The 19005-nt window shown below is 41.5% G+C and overlaps 1 long non-coding RNA gene across 1 annotated transcript; it reads right to left on the bottom strand.

The window, feature by feature from the left end:
* Positions 1 to 15910: 15910 nt before the first annotated feature.
* LOC143303287 (uncharacterized) lies at positions 15911 to 17774 on the bottom strand. The gene is made up of 3 exons (XR_013059428.1): positions 17490 to 17774; positions 16901 to 17426; positions 15911 to 16701 (listed from the first exon to the last, which is right to left on the bottom strand). It is a non-coding gene; the product is annotated as an uncharacterized LOC143303287 (long non-coding RNA).
* Positions 17775 to 19005: the final 1231 nt, after the last annotated feature.

The raw sequence follows: 19005 nt of genomic DNA, 5'->3' as shown, positions 1-19005 counted from the left end.
ATGCGGAGAAGGAGGTGCATGCTGCGAGAATAGCATAGGAGAGTTGCTCAGAGGTAGTTGGTTCGGTGTCTCGTTAAAGATTCAATGAGTTTAAGCAGTTATTCGTTTGCACCTTGTGTTAATTAATTTGATAGCTACGGAGCTTGATATAAGGAAATTGATATTGCTCTTTGTTGTTATCGACCTCTGAGGTACAGTATCCTTTTATCAAGCGGATCTTCCATAGTACACGGTATACAGTATCTTCTTTCCGGAGTACAGATCGTTCTATACAAACTAGGACGATCCTTGCACGTTTATCTTCGACCCAAAAGTAACCAAAGAGGGTGATGGAAGGTTACACGTGGAATATTTATGAGGCGGAAATCGGTGTTAGAACGCAACGATCACCTGCATTGGATGCACGAAAAAGCACGTACGGTTTCCTGGCAAGTATCAGCCGGTGCTTTCTAATAAATATGCCAAAGGACCTGTTTCGATGTTGAAAACCTTCAAAGAATCAAGACGTTTCCTCTCGAGCTTTTATCGTGCCGAAGGGTTAGGCGCATCTGCTTTGTACCTGCCTGATCGATTTTCAAAACGAGTGCTCTCGTATTCTGTGTATCGCTGGGTGGTGAGATATACAGTACAAAAGGGGAAAGCAGCGGGAGATGATGAAAAAGGTCGTTTATTTGTTCGGTAGATGAACGCGGCCTCTTCCGAGCGTGCTCAGTTCATTTCGTATGATAATGATATTCAAACTGAAAATACGGGGCGCAACACGAGTTTCCGACACCGCACTGTAGAGCAGCGAGAACCATCGACGAGAATATGACTGTCCATCGATCTCAGCGGCGTTATTTTTCTTTGATCATCGAGATAACCCGGTTTTACTAGCAATTAGGATCGACTGTCTCCAGGAGTCGAACACGCAGTGGCAACGTTCACTCGGCGTAGGACACCCGGTTAGCTAGACAGACATTTCAAGCCACGAAACATCATTCCAGTACGTCGAACACCATTTCGATTACATTTGCGCAACATGCTCCACAAAGTCAACGTAGTCTATCGCCTGGTTTACTCGGTCAAACAGGGGTATTTGGCAACGACCGGATTAAAAACGAACGTTATGTTTCTTCGACTATCGATAGTCGCTCGTTTACAACTTTTCTACGAGCAACAAGCGAACGAACGCGAGAACTTGTTCTACTGGATGCTTTTACCATCGATCGTTATCTTATCTAAGAATCACTACGCTATTAAACCGATTTCCATATTCCAGAAACAATGTCGTAAGAGAGGAGGGACACACGCGAGTCGTGCTCTCGCGACACTTTCTGTGCTCGAATGAAAATTAAATCGGAATCTCTGCCTGTTCCATGTGGAATGGACAATTTCTTATCCAACCGCACGAACGTACTTCGAATAAGCCTAGCTTTTATCTCCTCCTCTCGTATCTCTTCTTCTTGCTCCTCTTTCCTTCTCGTTAGCGATCGCTGCAAGCAATAAAGTTGATCCGCATAGGTTTATGTCTCCTCCTAGGCCTCTCGTTTAATTCTGTTCCCGTGAATATTTAGGACGACTGCATTCCAATTAATAGGAGTTGCCGGTCTTGGGGACCACGCGACTTTCAATTACTTGAACGAACATTTGAAAGATACGCGCTGTATTCCTCGATGACTATAGAAACGAGAGTCTCGAGAAGGAAGAATCGCTGAGAACACCGCGGTGAATGCTAATCACGACTGGCGAAAGGTCAGACGTGGGAGTCTAGTCGCCTTGCGAGGTTCGCCATATGGCTATTTGTATTAATTATATTTGACAAATTATTATCTCGATTGATTGAAATGGTACCTAATATTACGAGTTAAGAAATTTCAGTTTTAGATATATAAATCTAAATGTAGGTATTTAAATTAACAATTAAAAAATGTTAAAATTAGAGGTTTAAAATTTAGAAAAGCGAATTTTAAGGCTCTAAATTTACGGTTTTGAAATGGAATACTTTCAAATTTGAAGCTTTCAAATGAAAAAATTCAAATTCCGTTCCTTAAACTTAAACTTGAAAAAATTCAAAGTTTAAAACTTTAAAAATTTCGAGTTTAAAGCTATTCATTCAAATAATCTTAACTTGCAAATTAAATGCTTCCTTCGTGAGACAAGCAAACGTTCACCGAGCCAAGTAATCCGATTCGTTGTATCATCGATCACGAGCACGCGTAACGTTTCGTTTCAACGTTGAATGCTCTCTTTGGAGGGCGCTATGACACGCGCGCATCTTCGTGTTTCCCCTCATCATGTCCTTGCGAAAGTATACTTATCTTAACGGTAAGTCCACCGAGGGTAGCCCAACTGAAATTCAGGCTCTATCTCGGTCAGGCTCAGGGAATATAATATAAGGATCGTTTGAAAGGAAGGAAGGCACGGGACAAGATCCTTTTATGCGTCGAATTCGAGTTTGAACCGTTGGCGAATGCCTTGAGCACACACACGCGGCGCGATTCAAAGCGTCTCAGCTGTTTCTCTCCTTTGCCGTTCCATCTTCTTTTTTTCGTCGTGGCTCTGTCCTGTCTCGGGCCGGCAGACTTCCGATTTTGGCACGCGTCCCCAGCCAACGTTGAAATCCGTTGACGGAGCACCTTTTCGAACACGCGTGGAACGAGTCGATTTTTTTTCGGGATCCCGAGAAGCGTTGAGACGGTTGAGAAATGAAACTCAACCGCGTATATGTAGATTCTCAATATGTGCTAATACGAAAGTAGTAATGGTCATGATTGTTGAAGTAATTGCTTCAAGAAAAACTCTACATCTTTATTTTTGTATATCCGTGACCTGGAAACCGCTGTTACGAAGAGAATAGAGTTTAGTGACAGAAAAAATTCGAAATAAGGAGAGATCCATATTATTGTGCTCTTGAATATAAATTATCTTTTGGATTACAAGGTCTAGAAACAAAAGAGCTATAAGTAGATTTCTATTGCTGTTTCTTGTAGCCTTCAGCTAGAGCTACAAGGTAAACTTTTTGGTAATGCCCTTTGCTATAAATATATGAACGTGCTCCCTATCATAGCTTCTTCTATTGTGTTGTAACACTGTAAGAGTGAGGATCTGGATCTGCATACAGTATACTTATACCTTTATTTATTTCAATATATTTTTCTATTACAAATATATATACTCGTTCTTCTATCAGTCAACCTCAACATGATGAAACTTGATAACCATGCTTTTTAATTAGGAGAATATAGATTAAATTATATGAGTCGTTCAGGAGCCATATTGACCAAATCCACAAATTGAAAATTACAAAAAAGAACGACATTACAAATAAAATATGTTTAATACTCCTTAGAATGTACTACTGTTTATATCTTGCTTTCGACAGATACGTATATAAAGATAAATATCTTGTTTCTCGGCAATTGAAAATTATTCATGTACCTGTATAACAAAAATGAGAAATTTACAAATAGGGCAATCGATTAATTTAATTTCTAATAAATTCGTATAGAGATGATTCATTTCTGACGATTCTATTTCTCTAACGGCTGAAAATGTATCAAGAAATTGCTAAAGGCATTTAACGCTGAAGGCAAGTTGGAAACAGGGAATCTTATGTCATAGGTCGTTGACCCATTCTCTAGTAGAATAAAACATCATCAAAGAAACTGAAATTGACTTGCGACTCGTCCGATTATCTTATCAGGCTGTTACTCGTTATCTTCTATATCACAACTTGCAGTGAGATATACTTGAGATAAATTTCAAACGCTCCACCCCAACGGCTTCCGATAATTGGTTTAAAGGGTACGTTCTCGTTGATAGACAATCCCTTTTCTTTGCTTTGGTGCGTTCTTCTTCCTAGCAGGTACGTAAAACGTACGTTATGCAAGAGACCCAGTAACGTATAAGAGTCTTCTACCTGGAGCCCCTTCGAAGGGAAAGAAGGTAAAAAAAAGGTAGATAGAAGGCAGGGGGATGGCACGCGCCAACCTAAGCGAGAAGGAGGTGGCCCCGATCAGCTGCAGCTGCGCTTTCGGTTTTGCTCTTGGCTGCCAAGCGGTCTTTTGCTTGGCTCACAGCCGATCTTGACCCGATCGTATCGAACTATGTAGTCTGCCCGCTGTCATCCGAAAACGAATGACAGCGTTCGAATCTCCCCTGGAGGCCTCCTTAGAAAGCGACTATGTCACTTTTCCTTCGTGATTTATATATATATATATTTTTCGAGGGAACCGTATTCGATGGTTAAATTGCTGTCGGTAAAGGAACAAATGAAATCTCATTTTGCTACTGAATTTGTTGATGTGTTTATCGAAAGAAAACAAATGTAGGGAAGTTTAAGTTTAAGGAAACGCTACTTTAGACTAAAATCATTCTATTACTGTGCCTTCAATGCGACGTAACAAATAATTTGATATTAGAACTGTGATTGTACTCCAAGTTTGATTCGTTATTATTCTTACTTCTTACAAATTGTTTATTTTACATCCAATTGTAAATTTCTACAATTTGTTGATTCATCGAAACCATATTTTCATAACTTCTCAATCCACGATTTAAAATATTTTATATCGAAGACTCGATAAAAGAATTTAGGAGATTTAATGAAATAATTAATGGAAGAGCACGAAAGATGATAAACAACGGTACATTGAAAGTTTAATATCATCGATTCCAGATCTAAATCGATGAAATTAATCTTCCCCGTACACCTGGTTACAATCACGTCTTAGCTAACGACAATAGCTTTTGTTGGAGACGATGTAACACGTTCGACCACCCTCGCAGGGTTTCCGTGTTTGGACACACTCACTTTTCAGTTGACAAATGTCCGTGGGTGGCTGGTCAAGCGGTCAGCGTGCTATGTCGTTGTTTGTCGTCTCATTGTGCTAACTATACGAAAACACGAACATGTATGCTGTACACCCTCGTAGAACGTTAGAGGTAGTTCGATGGCTTTAATATTTCTACCCTAGAGTTTATATCATCGAAGCGTGGACGATTACCAGCTGGCACATATAAGACCGTCGTCATAGAACCGGGATTTTTCCTTCTATTGTCCTTAAAGACACCTTGCGTGAACATTCGTTCGACACATGCCACTGTACGACGGATGTAACCATTTAGGTTTGTGATTCCACTGTTCCTCTAACAATTCAGCTGATTCGTTTCAACGTGATTACGAAACCATCTTCCCACACTTCTCGGTGATTTATTATGAGCGAACAAGGAAACATATAGTCGTCGAACATAATTCACAATCGAAGATCATAAATTTTATGTTTCATCTTTTTTTCATTTCAGGGAAGAGTTAAAATTGTACATTACCTGCTAAAAGTTTGAAAGTTCGTTACATCTGTTATAGAATACAGAATTTAGTAGAATATCAAATTCTATACAGTATAAAATTTATCAGAGAATTGAGAAATTTGGCAGGATGTCAGCTTAGAATTCTATTATAAATCTAGCGAAATAAGGGAAATTTCTATCGATATCATCTATGTCGCTAATCTCGAATGAATGAAAAAACGAATAAATGATTCATATACATACGATAAAAATATTTCTGCTATGTGAAGGAATAAATACTTGGCAAAATTTTTACACAAAGTTTGCCATTCAACGTTTGAATGTTACGTCAAAGGATGAAGACATTTCAGTAGATTTTCCAATTACCTATACCGAATGTAATATCTCTATTGTGTGGTATATTGAATTCAATCGGCCGCGAGATATCGTTCGCGTGATCCGTAGGAAGCGAATAAATATTCCTACCAGTCGTTTAAGGCGAACATCGAAATTGTCGTTATACTGTCGGAATGAAATAATGCCTGTCGTCAAGTCGAGAAGAAACATCCGTGCGGTTAATATTCGAGGAATGAGGTCCAATCGCTGCAACGCGCCGAGTGACTTATGGAAATTCTAGCCTTATCCCGGGCAAATACAATGATAGGAATGCATCCGCGATTCCACGATTTACTGCCAACCTCGACCATTGCGTTCCGCCGTGTGACTCTTTTCAAGTTGACCGACAAAATATTACATTGCACGTCTCCTTGAATAAATATTAATCGACATCGTGTTTCTCCAATAGTACCTCGATTCGTTTCTTCCTGGAGATTTGCGATTAATTGCATTTCCTATGATAGGCGAAAAGAGAGATCCTTGATATCATACATTCATTTATCACTATATGTTTATTTATCTGCTGATTGTACCCATTTAACTAAGCTTTGAATAAAAAAAAGAAAATCCTGTCGAAGCTTTTGCACAAACGAGGGAAAAATGTCAAATCTGGTATTCAATTAAATCTAATTTTCACGCATTACAACGACACAAGGTCTCGATCGAGTAAGAAACAGCCATTGAACGATTGCGAACAATCGTAGAACGCGAAGATTGCTTTGCAATGGCCGATTACCTTGGCAGGAAAAAAAGCATTAAATACCAGTTAACTTTTGATCCTCGCAGTATTTACGTTTCTATACGCGATTAAGACGAAATTATCGAGGATGTATTTCGCGAGACGGCAGTATATCGAATGCGATGTCGTTAATTCTCCTCTACGACGACTTTCATGGGACTGGCGTAAAACGTACGATCGCTCAGTCACCGCGTGTAATCCACGTTCCTGGCGTTTCACGTGCGCCTTCGACTCGCTGAAAACGCATCGCCACGCGTATACCTTTATATTCGCGCGATCGTTCGTCGTGTTTTACTCATTGCGAGGGACAGCGCGTAGATCCATCGAGGCCAACCGATACTCGTTAATTAAAATAGCGAGCTGTTAGACCTCGTATTAACGCGGCTTTATTGCCGCGTGGAATTCATTGAAGCGTCTGTGCGCCGACAGTCAATGTAATTACCCTTACTGTTCCTGCCAGCCGATTCTCATTAATGTCCACCCGACTGCTAGAAATAAAGGTGTGCTTTTCAGAGACCGACTCTGGTTGTGCGCGTGATAGAAGCTCGATGAGTCGATCGGAACCGAGCCGAATCGTTGTTCCGTTAAGTCGTCCTTTATGACGGGTTTCATTTCCTATTTTTTCGCATGAAATCGGGACACCGTGTGTGGAATTACCAAGCACATACCGATTGCCCGTTATCGAGCCTAGTCTTTGGCGCGGAACTTCCGATTAAAACGTTCAAGGAGAATGAACATGTACGCTCGTTCGCGTCCTTTTACAACGGTCCTTTCACGGGTGAAAATCACACCGTGAAATGATTGTCTGGCCGTTCCTTTAACGATGCTTCTCGCTAATAGATTCGTATACAGAAATGTTCGTGAGCGTAACGATTCGAAGATCGATTGGCCTCGACGAAGAAAGTCGCGAGGCGGTGAAAGTGACCTCGTGTGCTTCTCATTAATTTTGGAATAGCGTGACGATGCAATTTAAATTGGAATAAGATCGTTTCCCTCGGTGTTTGTATCAGCGGATTCTCCCTTGCAGCCTCTCTCAACTCGAAATGGAGCAGTCGAACGAGGCGGCAGCTGGTTTCATAACTTAGCTCGTTGCCGTTAATTAAATATCCAGTCCGCATGGTCCTGATCCGACACAGTGTAAGCGTGGAATGAAAGTAGTCGACAAGCGTGTATAGCATATACTCTATACGTCAGCCTTCTGTTTCACCAACGTTCGTTCGGTTACGCTAATCTAACTTGGAGTTAATCTAGCTGCTTCTATTGACAACGGCGCTACTTAATAAGCGTCTATCACGTATAAATCACGATCCCTTCGTACGAGCACGCGCCACGATAAATATTTATTCGCCATTAAAGATTCGATAAATCGATTCCCGAGCTGAGTTTCACGTGTCGCGAAAACCTATTCTTCGATGGCCTTTTAAATCGTTTTATAGTCGATTTACATGTCACGTTTATACTGCTTCGCGATTCAGACGATGTGATAATGATATTCTGAATTGAATATGTCGTAAAGTATGATTTTTATAGAACGTTGAGAGATACGTTGAAAGGGTGTAAGGTGCGTGCATTTTATGTCTCATCGATATTCCACGCTCCTTCTGCCCTTTTGGGTCGGCCCCAATCATGTTCGGGAACAATTTGACGGCAGGTGCTCCAAATTGAAAACCTTTGGTTGCACCTTCGCCTACTCCGCCCCTGGAACGCATCGCCTCGTCGTCCATTAGGCGGGGCCACCTACGTACGAAAGCAACGCTGGAACGACGACGTACGTGTGTGGTGCTGGCATCGCATACGTGGTAAATTCTTCGCCGGTCGATCGATAGATTTTATCAACGAACGAAATAACAGGCGGCTTGGTCACCAAGAGTATAGTTCCGATCTAATAATCTCTCTGTGAATTACTTTCGTCCCGTGTAACTTCCTCGGAATTGATACCTACTGTTACTTTTGATATGACAAGCACAGAAACTAACATGGTTCATAAGTATCAGGGCACCTGTTGGCTTCATACGAAATGCGATACTCGTTATTAGGCATCAGGAAAAGGATTGATCCATCAGAATTTTTGGTTCTCGTAAGATAACGATCTAGAATATACAATATCAATTGGCAGAAACTGTTTGCGAGGGTCGAATATAAGATTTGAAACGAGATAGTAATTCTTCAAGGTTTTAATTATTTCTCCGTGATTATTCAGCTTTATTACTTGTATCATTTTTCTCGAGTGTTCCAATATTTATAAACGGCAGTGTATACGCTGACACAAGCCGATTTATCTGCATTCCTCTCTACGTCATGGTCGACTTTTCGTTGCGCTACGACGTCGTTCATCGTTAAAGAATTGGACAACTCAGCTCAGAATTTCTCTCGCAACAAAGTACCATGCTCTTACTTAATTAGGATTATGCAAATGTAAAGACAACCGACGATAATGAAGCGTAACGACGGCCACCGAGGTATTCGCCCAGCGAACAAGATACGAGAGGGAAGTTTCATCTTTTCCAGTTTCTTATAGCTAGTTGCACAGGCGGGATAACTCGGCGAATTATCGGCGCCAAATAAGCGAATGCAGCGTAAGAAACTCCATTGGATGATTGTATTTCACGCCGGCAGCGTGTGACTACTAATTGACCAGGCTTAGACGGTACCGCGAAACGCGCACGACATATTTAAAAAAGGCTACCTCGCATTAGCAGGCTTTTAATGCAGCCCGTGGTACCGCGTGAGATACGAGGCTCGCACCAGGTGGCGGTGGACGGTGGTTAAAAGCGGAGTGGTGCCAGGCCGCTTATGTCTTCCTCCGGTAATCTGCTGGTACCTCCTGCCGGTCGAGACCTCGTCAAGTTATGACGCGGTGCACCTGCCACAGGGAACGATCACAGCGTCTGCATCTAGCTAGCCGTCAGTGACCACTACGGCCTGCGTCGATAGATCGCTGATAATTTGTTTATTAATGAGTCTCGAACCATGGGTCAAGTAATCCTTGATACCGTGACTTCTCGCGTTTCATCTCAGTCCACTTTCTTTTTTGTTAATATTATTTTGCTCGTCGTCAAGAATTAATTACTTCGATCATCGTGAGCCAACAAGGAAGACGGATGTGTTGTTGCGTTTGTTTGGTCGATCGTTGTAGCGTGTGTTCGTAATACGAAGTTGTATTAGCTAATCGTTGTTTTTGCAAAGATCGTTAATGAAGAGACCAGAGTTTGAATCTGTGTACGATATAGCGTAACTAGGAAATTAATAAATTGAAACGTCCGAAAAATGATCGAAACGAACGAACGGGTCAAGACATGTAACTTAAATTTCAGCCAAACTCGCGCGTCACTCGTAACGAATATTAATCGCGCGAACAAATCATCTCGCGTAGCTTTTCCGTCCGGCTGATATTCAGACTAACGGTAGAAATCGATTATCCAATTATCGCAGATTACCTGAAGTTGCGGAGCGGCGCGAGCCTTTATGCAGATGGTTTTTCGCCGAAGGCTGTGCATGAATGGTGCCATGACTTTGTTGCATACAAACAACCTTCTGTAAGTCACCGTGTAATTTATCACCACGCCTAGCGAGATCTTAATACAAATCATTTATCGGTTGCCGCTGATACCGACTTACACCGACGAGTATGTATACATCCATAAACTAATAACCCAGCGAAGTAATTAAGGTGAACCGATGATCACCGGACGACTTTTATTCTCTTTTCTCATCTTCGTCAGTTGATTTCTCGTTTCAACTTGTCTCTCTACCTCTCGATCTTTATCGTTCGATTCCCTTTGTACGAAATCGATCCTTCTTGTCCGGGTTCTTCCTTGTTCGTAAATGATCCCGTTTTTTCTCTTCTAATTTCACAGCTTCGATTCGTTTGCCCGCTCTTCGTACCTTCCATAGATGATATCTACTCCTATTTCGATCGAATCCTCGATGCATGCACTCAACAGGTAGAGCAAGGTGTATTTAAGACAAACGGCGATTTAAAAGATCGCCGGTGTTGTACGGTAGTTAATGGTTAACGTTGCTACCACGTTGCGAAGCCGCTATCGCTCCGTCACGACTTGATAACGGTGTGTTCCTAAATCATAGACGCGCGGGAAAAATCCTCGTCACGGAAATTACAACGATTTTAATTGAACGTCTATATGGCGTGCTAGCACTTAAAAATTCGAACGGTTTGATTCATTTAATCGCGATCGCGCCCGCTTGTCAGTTTATCGGGACCCGTTGGCTTGATCCACGGGGGCGCGGCTCGATTTCAGGTTTTCGCGGTGCCGCGTTGAGAAGCCACTCGCGCGTTTCGCGCGACTTACTGCAACGTATACATCTACCTACACGAACGTGTTACAGCACTGTTCCTATTCTAGATACACGCACACGGGTGCAACGCAGGTATAATCGAAGGGAAATCTACCGGTGTCGAGGAAATAATAGCCAAGCGTAGAGAGGAGGCTGAACTCGCGAAGAATGGGAGACTCGTAAATTCGTTCCGGGCATCGGTCGCGCGAATTTCTCGCAGCGTGTAAAATCACTCGAGAATCACTTCCACGTTGTAAACACGTCGCGTAAACGGGTTCCGTGTACGCGCACCTATATACCTATCGTCGCGGACAAAGAGGCTGGAAAACGGTTATTGGCAGGCAGGATATTGGCTTTGACCGCGTCGCACCGCTGCGCTGCATCGTACGAACAAACGGCCGGTGAAACGCTGTCTAGAACCTTATGACCCCGCGGCAAAAAATGTTCGTTAGCGGTACGCGTTCCGCAAGTTTTACCCCGTCCGTGACAAAGGAGATAATACGCCATTGAATCGACGCTTTATCGTGTCCTTTCTCTCCTCCCCTTTTCAACCGGGAGAAAAAGTATCGGGAGTATTTATAAATACGTTTTGCTCGTTCCCCGCAGCGATAGCCAGCCATGTTTCTGCGGGAGACTAATTTTATGTCGACACGATATTTATCGGGAACATCGATATACCATCGTCGTTTTTCGCCCACATAAAGTTGAACACGTAGTTACCCAAAGGCCTGCTATAACGCGAACAAAAGGTGTACCGCGTAATTATCTTCTATTAGTCGATACACACACGGAATTGGTTCGGTGGTTTGTAGCCAGCCAGTTACGTAGCCTGGCGCTACCATTGTACTTTCTTCTTTATCGCAGCTCTTATTAAACCAGTATCATTGTTCTCCTCGTGCTATGCAAAAGTGCCACGAGCGGACGTGATAATCGTGGCAAAACAATAAGAGTTCGAACGTCTTAATGCTCTACCATTGTTGTCTATTATTCGTTGTTCAACGATGGGTCTCAACGTTCAACAGGATTACTATCGAGAGAAAATAGGAGCGTCTTGGTTACACTGTGCGTACTACTACATATAGAAGTTATGGATCATCGACTTATGATAGAACTACATTTCGGTTGGTAGTCGATTAAACGAACTCTTATAGATTGTATCGGATGATCTGAAAGTGTATTCTATTATTTCGATAGAAAATTACAAGCAGTGAAAAAGCATAGGTGAACTCCAGTTATATGAACTGTTTGTCCACAAGTGCAGATATATAGATATGCAGCGACTTATGAATGTATTTGAACACCTACTACGAAGAATTTTTATGAATATATTACGAGTTTGTATAATTACCTTGAACAAACTTGATATCAATCTGAAAATGTATATAAAAGTTACCAAACATTTACTGCTAACATATGCTTATTAAAAAGTTAGTGTATCGTATGATTAATTGCTTTATTACTTGGCGTTCTACGATATAAGTCCTCAATCTTATTCAAGCATGACGATACAATACACTTACTTATTCATATCTATTATATGTATATATCATATCACCCTATTCGTATCTCGGCCGATACCAAAAATACTTTCAATCGCTATAACTCTTACGAACTCTTCAATTTACAAGCATGAAGACTAATCTATCCTGAGTGATGTACGTAACACATGTATCTGCAGGCCATTTCTCTATCCATCGACAATTTATTCATAGCGTAAGGATAGGGTTATTCGAATTAAGCCGTAATTCGTGTAATTACTATGAGCAACTTTTAAGGGATCCCAGTTTGAAAAGAACTATTTTTTTTTCTTTTAAATAAAAAGATTGTTTTATTCGTTGTTAGTGGCCTGAGAAACAATGAAATATATCGTGCTCTTACAAAGACAATTCGATGACTAGCATTTTATGAAAATAAAAATTTCTACTCGTGAAAAGGAAAATTTCAACTAATGTTAATATTCTCAATTGTAATTACATAATTCAATAGCACGTGTATCGTATTACTTTATTTCTGGAAGTTATTTTGTTATTTACTTTATCATTTCTCATACAATACCTGCTCGCCGAGTCAAATAACTCTATTACGGGTATATTCCAATCATTTTCTTGTCTTTTATATTTTTTCCTGCTGCACTTCCAGAACACTATATTTCTTCATGCTTTCATTATTATATTAAGCACTAACGACGTCCTATAATATACAACAAATTCGATTATTCTGTACAAAAATCAAGATTGAACTTTGAGATGTTGAAGCCTAGCTGATTCGAATAACCCTACCTTGCTATATATACATATATATCGCAGCCAGCAAGGATCACGCGACGTGACGCAGGTCCTGCGGTTACGAAAAGGCCCTGGATATATCTGGTGGCGTGTAACGCAACCGATATTAATATTCTCGTATAAACTCGAGCGTAGTGAGCAGGGACGAACGATAACGCTGTTGCCGGCGCACACGATCGCATGGTTTTAATAGGTGGCTGCGAGGCGCGCGTATAGACGCACCCATACGGGACCACACACCGGTAGCGTTCAATTTATATTTTGGGCGGAGTTACGTTATTTATCGCTGCCGGCCTTCGTGCCTTCGACTGCCATTCCGCGGTCCGCCTTCGATGTAAATGGGACGAACCGCCCTCTCCTCACTAGCGCGAGCCCTGATGCCTTAAAACGCATCGATGCGAGTCGATCTTTCCTCGTCGTCCCTTCCATGATCTATTCTGCTCTTTCACATCAACCTACCACTTGCACGTTGACCTCTGAACCCCTTGGTCAACGCTCGGACTTTGAGACTCGAAGGGAAGAACCTGCAATTTTTCTATTTTTGAAAATTAAATGGATAGTATGTACCTAATTAGCAGATACCTGGATATAGGAATAGAACAAGTAGAAAAATTAGCTTTCGGAGTTACTTAAGATGACTCAATTAAAGAAGAATCTATCGGTCATCTTCTCATTCCGAAGAACATTGAAGCGGTTGTTGCGATGAAGGATTTTATAGCTCGAGATCGCTGTGTAAGGCAGACATGTCTGTATGTGCAGCGTGTTGCGTGTAGGTGATGAAAAGTTGAAAATCTGTCATATACTATTTGTGATAGCAACTCAATCTTAGATCCTCTTCGCGATATCTAGAATTAAGTAATTTGACGGCGAAGTAAACTTGTACTTTGTGCGAGAGATATTATGGTTCTCCGGGATATATCAATTTCTATAATTAGAGAGCGAAAAATCAGACGATGCTAATCATCGATTAGTTTTATGGTTAACGTCGGCGATTTGGTATTATTTAATTGATTATTGAATATCGTGAATAAGTTTCATCGATATCTAGTCAAGATATTTTAAATGGAAGTATCGGCTGGAATATTAAAGAGAAACTCTCGATCGTTTTACTTGTAACATAGTTGCACTCGTTGTCGGTGTGATTTGTGATAATGATCGTGTATTTTATTTAACGGTCATTTGTCCTCTGGCCGGTTTGGTCGGTCAGTACCGATGATGATGTACAAAGTGGGCATTAAGCTGCTTGCGGAACGTTAATCACGCCACGGCCACGAATCTCGCACTTTCGTTCGGCAGTTTCACAGCGAGGGTCGCCTTTCTTTCGTTGATTGCTACACCACAGCGAAAGAGGGAAAAGTCTTTTTGCAACAGTGCTGGCGTGGGTGACTTGCATTAACTGTGTACCCAATGGTGAAAGTGGGTCCTTTATGATCGTTATAATGTTCGATTTATCCTCGGTGTCGAGCGTTCGCTTCAAAGTGAAGGGCTCTCGCGTAGCGAAGAAAAGTTTGGTAAAAGGCGAGATGCCGACTCGCTCGTTGGCTTCCGTGTTAACGTCGATCGTACTATCGCTCGTTTACTTTCCTCGCCAACGATTTCATTACCTAAGGCGTCTAATACGAGCAAAACAAACGATGTAATACATTCCTGGTATATAAATTTCATTTTTGCAAAATTCTTCCTCGAATTCCCATTCGACGATTTCGGACATAATTGACTAAACTTGCGGCCAAACTGACAGGAAACTTGTCTTCCTCCTATTTCACAAATGTGGATATTAGAGCTGCTACAACGTTACTACCCGAGACTTTTGTTAATCCGGAAGTTAAGGAAGTCGATTGTTAACATTTCATATCTATCAAATATATCTACGTTACAAATTATTATGTGTAATACGTAACAAGTATGATGTACGAGTAATGGAAAGAATAGACAATTAAATCGATTAGTTAGCGTGTAGTTACATTACCAGAACCTCGTGTTAACGATTAACAAAGAAATATCCTTTCATTATCCACTCCCTTCTATGGAGACTCTATTGCGTTTCTACGACTGTATAGCTGTGCTATAATTACGCATATTAAGCGAGACAAATGTAGATTGCCATACTAACCGCGCGACAAAATAATTTCATCATCATCGGCCACGCTTTCCCTTTTTCATTTTTACGCGAGTACATTGAGCATCGAATAATATACGAAAGAACAAAAGGAGAGACACAAGTACCGTTAAGTCTAGCGTTATTAAATCCGGAATGCAAGATCACCGTTTGAATTTCCCGATAGATTCTTTTTACTCGAGCGTGATATTTGAATATAGTTTTAATTATGGTCGGTGGCTACAGATTTAGTCAAGCGTATGACCGAATAAAAATACCAACGGTATAATTATCGATGAAGTGTTAACAGATGTGGAGCACGGATAACGTGTTCTGCAAGTAAGTACGATTTAGCCTAGAGTTGCAATGGATGGTTGAGCATCCGAACGAACTGACAAGCTAGATGAATATCGAGCTACAACTTCTTCGCAACCGTGAAGAGAAACGCTTCAACGAGAACAAAATTACAGAGGGAAGTGGAGAAGTCGAGGAAAAAAGAAACACGCTCGCTAATGAAGAGGGTAAATAATGGGCGTTTTCACACACGGTGGGCAAGGCCATTGCCAAAGCAGTGACGAGTTTCTCGATCCGAGCTGTCGCAAGAAATCTACGTATCTACCATCAAGAGGAATTTAGACGCGAAACACGCGCGTGCTGTACACACCTTGCGTGTACCTGCAAATGACACACCGTAAGAGGAGGACTAGCAACGAGAGAAAAAAAGAACAAGTTTGACAAGAAGGGAGACGGAGAGAAAGGAGAAGAAGAAGATGAGGAGGGACAAAACAACGAAGACGAGAAACAGCGGGCGCTGCCACTCAGCGGTCCATAAACCGTATGAAATATTAATAATGGCGCCGTTCCCCTGTGGACTGCAATACTCTCTGGGACTTTGCAAAAGAGGGACACATCCCGTGAGACGATCGGTTCGTTAACCCAAGTCGATGGTTAGTAATCGAAGTTTTGATCTTCGGGGCGAAAATTCTATAAATTTTCTTGCTTTACTTCGCCTTCGCCGTGTCCGCAGAATTTTATTACTATTTTGATCGTTTAACGAGTAGAAAGTATCTATGTTGGATTTTTATGAAACTTTATCGATTAGTTATATTTGTAACAACGCTCGATCGTTCCCACAGGTTAACTTAATAAATCGAGTGGTCCCCTTCTTCTCTCGTACCTAAGACCAGCAGATGCTCGCCGTTGATCGTACGATGCAATTGGCCGATCTCGGAACAATAGAATGCGACCATGTTCTGGTAGAGGAACCACTTTGGAATTTCATAGTTTCATCACCGTCGGTCTCACGTATAAATTCACCGCGCACCTGCTACGCGTATACGTCTTTTGTTCATCGACCATTGTTTCTTACCCGTGACGGTTCGATGCGATCCAGGAAACTGTTTTTCCTTCATGAAAGTATAAAATCGTCAAACGGTGAGCGCACAAGCGCTCGAATCCGATGCATGGCTATTCTTCCGCGGTGGATCCAGCTCAAGCTCAGGGTGGATCAACCTCGACTCTTAACGTTGAGAAACTATGGAATAGGAATGATACGATTTCTTGAGTTCTTCTAAAGAGCAAGAATCGTTGCATTGCGTTTTCCATCGAAAGATATTCTGAAATCGGAAAAACGAACTTAAAATGAATAGAACTGATACTGGTAATCGTTAGAAGGGTATCACGAGTATTTGAGTCGACGAAGGACCAAAAAGGCCGGGACGATTATCCCGATAATTAACATCAACGAACGAGCTAGGTAACTGAAGCGTGTAGTCCATTACCGCAGCAAATTCCCCTTCCCACAGGTGTAGGTACCTTAAAGGGTTATTTACGCTCGTATTGTCGTAATTATTTCGTAAGGATGAGCGTAAAGACCGTTTCGTTATTGCATGGCTGCTATTCTGTCTCCTTCTACGTTCCACCTCTCTCTATTCTTCTTGCTCGTTCCTTTCTGTTTTCTCATCATCATCTTCCTCTTCGCCTTTTTCTCCACCTCCTCGCGTACTTTCTCTTTTTCTCCTTAGAAACTCGTCGCCCGCTTGTATACGTATGCCCTTACGTTGTGTGACGCTTCCCTCTTTCTCTTTCTCGCACAGGCAGGTGAATATTATGCATAATGAATCGTCCATCGTGGTGAGCTCTTACCTGGAAACTCAAGGCGTGGTTAAAAGGAAGCGCGGATGATGGACTGATCGCGATCGACATCGACGTAAATCCTCGATCGGAGATATTCGTTTATCGACGCTCCGTTGTCGTTTGCGTCAAATAATTCCTTCTTTTGACTCGTTGCCATGGCTTTTAAATCTCGTAAATTCTTTCCTTCATTGTAACGATATAATTCCTGGCAAATGGAGATAAACTGTGTTTATGAATCATCGGTTGTTTAATATGAATCAGACCTTACCATTTGGTTTCTCTTCTTCTGTAAATATATAAGTTCGAGTATGTAAATTATTCCAGACATATCGAAGACGAGAAATCGGCGAAATGGAAAAAGAATATCGACTTGATGAAACATTTGCTTGAACCGAAACCAAAGCAGCTAATCATACGGAATCGCTAATTTCATTTAAACGTCTTACAAGAGCTTATTCACTCCAAAATGCGTCGTAGCACAAATACTCGTAACACAAAATGTAAATTCCCGATAACATTCCTCCGCAAGCGGCGAATATTTTGTCAACGGTAATAGTTGTAACTAACAAGTTCATTTAAGTGAATGTCGCTTGTTGCTCGTAATTAGCACTGCAAATCAGAGACGGGGAATATAGCGGCAGCCTCCGACGCGTCACTGGATCGTGTATTAGGCGCGATTACCAAAGGCATAAGGATTAACGTTACTACCGTGGTTCAGTGTGATTTTACGGAGTAATTTCGTGGAGTTAACGACGTCGTTTACCGCAGCTTAACATCGTCGTCGCTCGAAAGATCCACTCGTTTCACTAAATCTCGAATGGAAGAAGCATCGACTATTTCGCGAGAAGCAGTCGATATTTAGTCAGTCCCTTGATGTCAGGGGATCGAGAGTGGTCGCTTGGGCAGATCGAGAAAAGAACGTCCGCTTATCGTTCGATGGGATCTGTTATCAACGGGCGAAACTGTGATGCACTGCCGGATCGGCCGATAACGAAGATAAATTTTATGCGATCAAGCTCACCGATATCGAGTTCACGGATCGGTACGCGGAAATATAACCGTGAATTAGTTTACGAAACGATCGATCGGTTTAACGAAGGAATTAAGGGGATGCAACCGGCCTTTGCAGAGTTACGAACTGGCAGAACTTTATTAAAGGTAGCTCAGCGTGATCTTGACTTTTATACGAAGCGTTCAGTGCGCGTGATGATGCGTAATATCGCTCGTCCAATTAACGTAACCAGTTTCCATTGTTACCAAGCGTTGTTTATTGTACAAAACTGAAATAGAGTGAATGCGTAACGACGCATCACGGCAGAAGAAAGCCTTTCGATGAAGAGCCCGATAAATTAAATTAAGTATCCTACTATTCGTTTATGAATTGGCATTTACTATCCTAGGTTTTATATTACGCTTTATCTTCCTGACTCATACGATGATAGAATGCGATTCGACGAAAAATTTCAGATACGCGTATTACGTATTCAGACACGCGGATTACTTATCACGCGTATCGTTATTGCGCGGAATTTTCCACTGAATGTGGAAATGGATGACAAAACGCAAGAGGAAGGATTATCGCATACACCATCCTTATTATTAAAAGTTTAAAGCGAAGGTATGATTATATTTGATAAAGGCTTTCCATCATATAAGTTATTTTTCTTTCTCTTTTGTCTTCTAACATTTCTATAAACAACCGTTTACGAATCGGTGTTAACGCCACGCGTGCCGATTTTATCGAGATTGAACTTCCGCACGGTTATATTTTATGTAACCAAGAG

Source organism: Bombus vancouverensis, chromosome 1 (assembly GCF_051014615.1).
Source record: "Bombus vancouverensis nearcticus chromosome 1, iyBomVanc1_principal, whole genome shotgun sequence".
In the NCBI taxonomy this organism is placed as follows: domain Eukaryota; kingdom Metazoa; phylum Arthropoda; class Insecta; order Hymenoptera; family Apidae; genus Bombus; species Bombus vancouverensis.
Note: the sequence above shows the minus strand (reverse complement) of the source record. Positions and strands in the feature narration are given on the sequence as shown.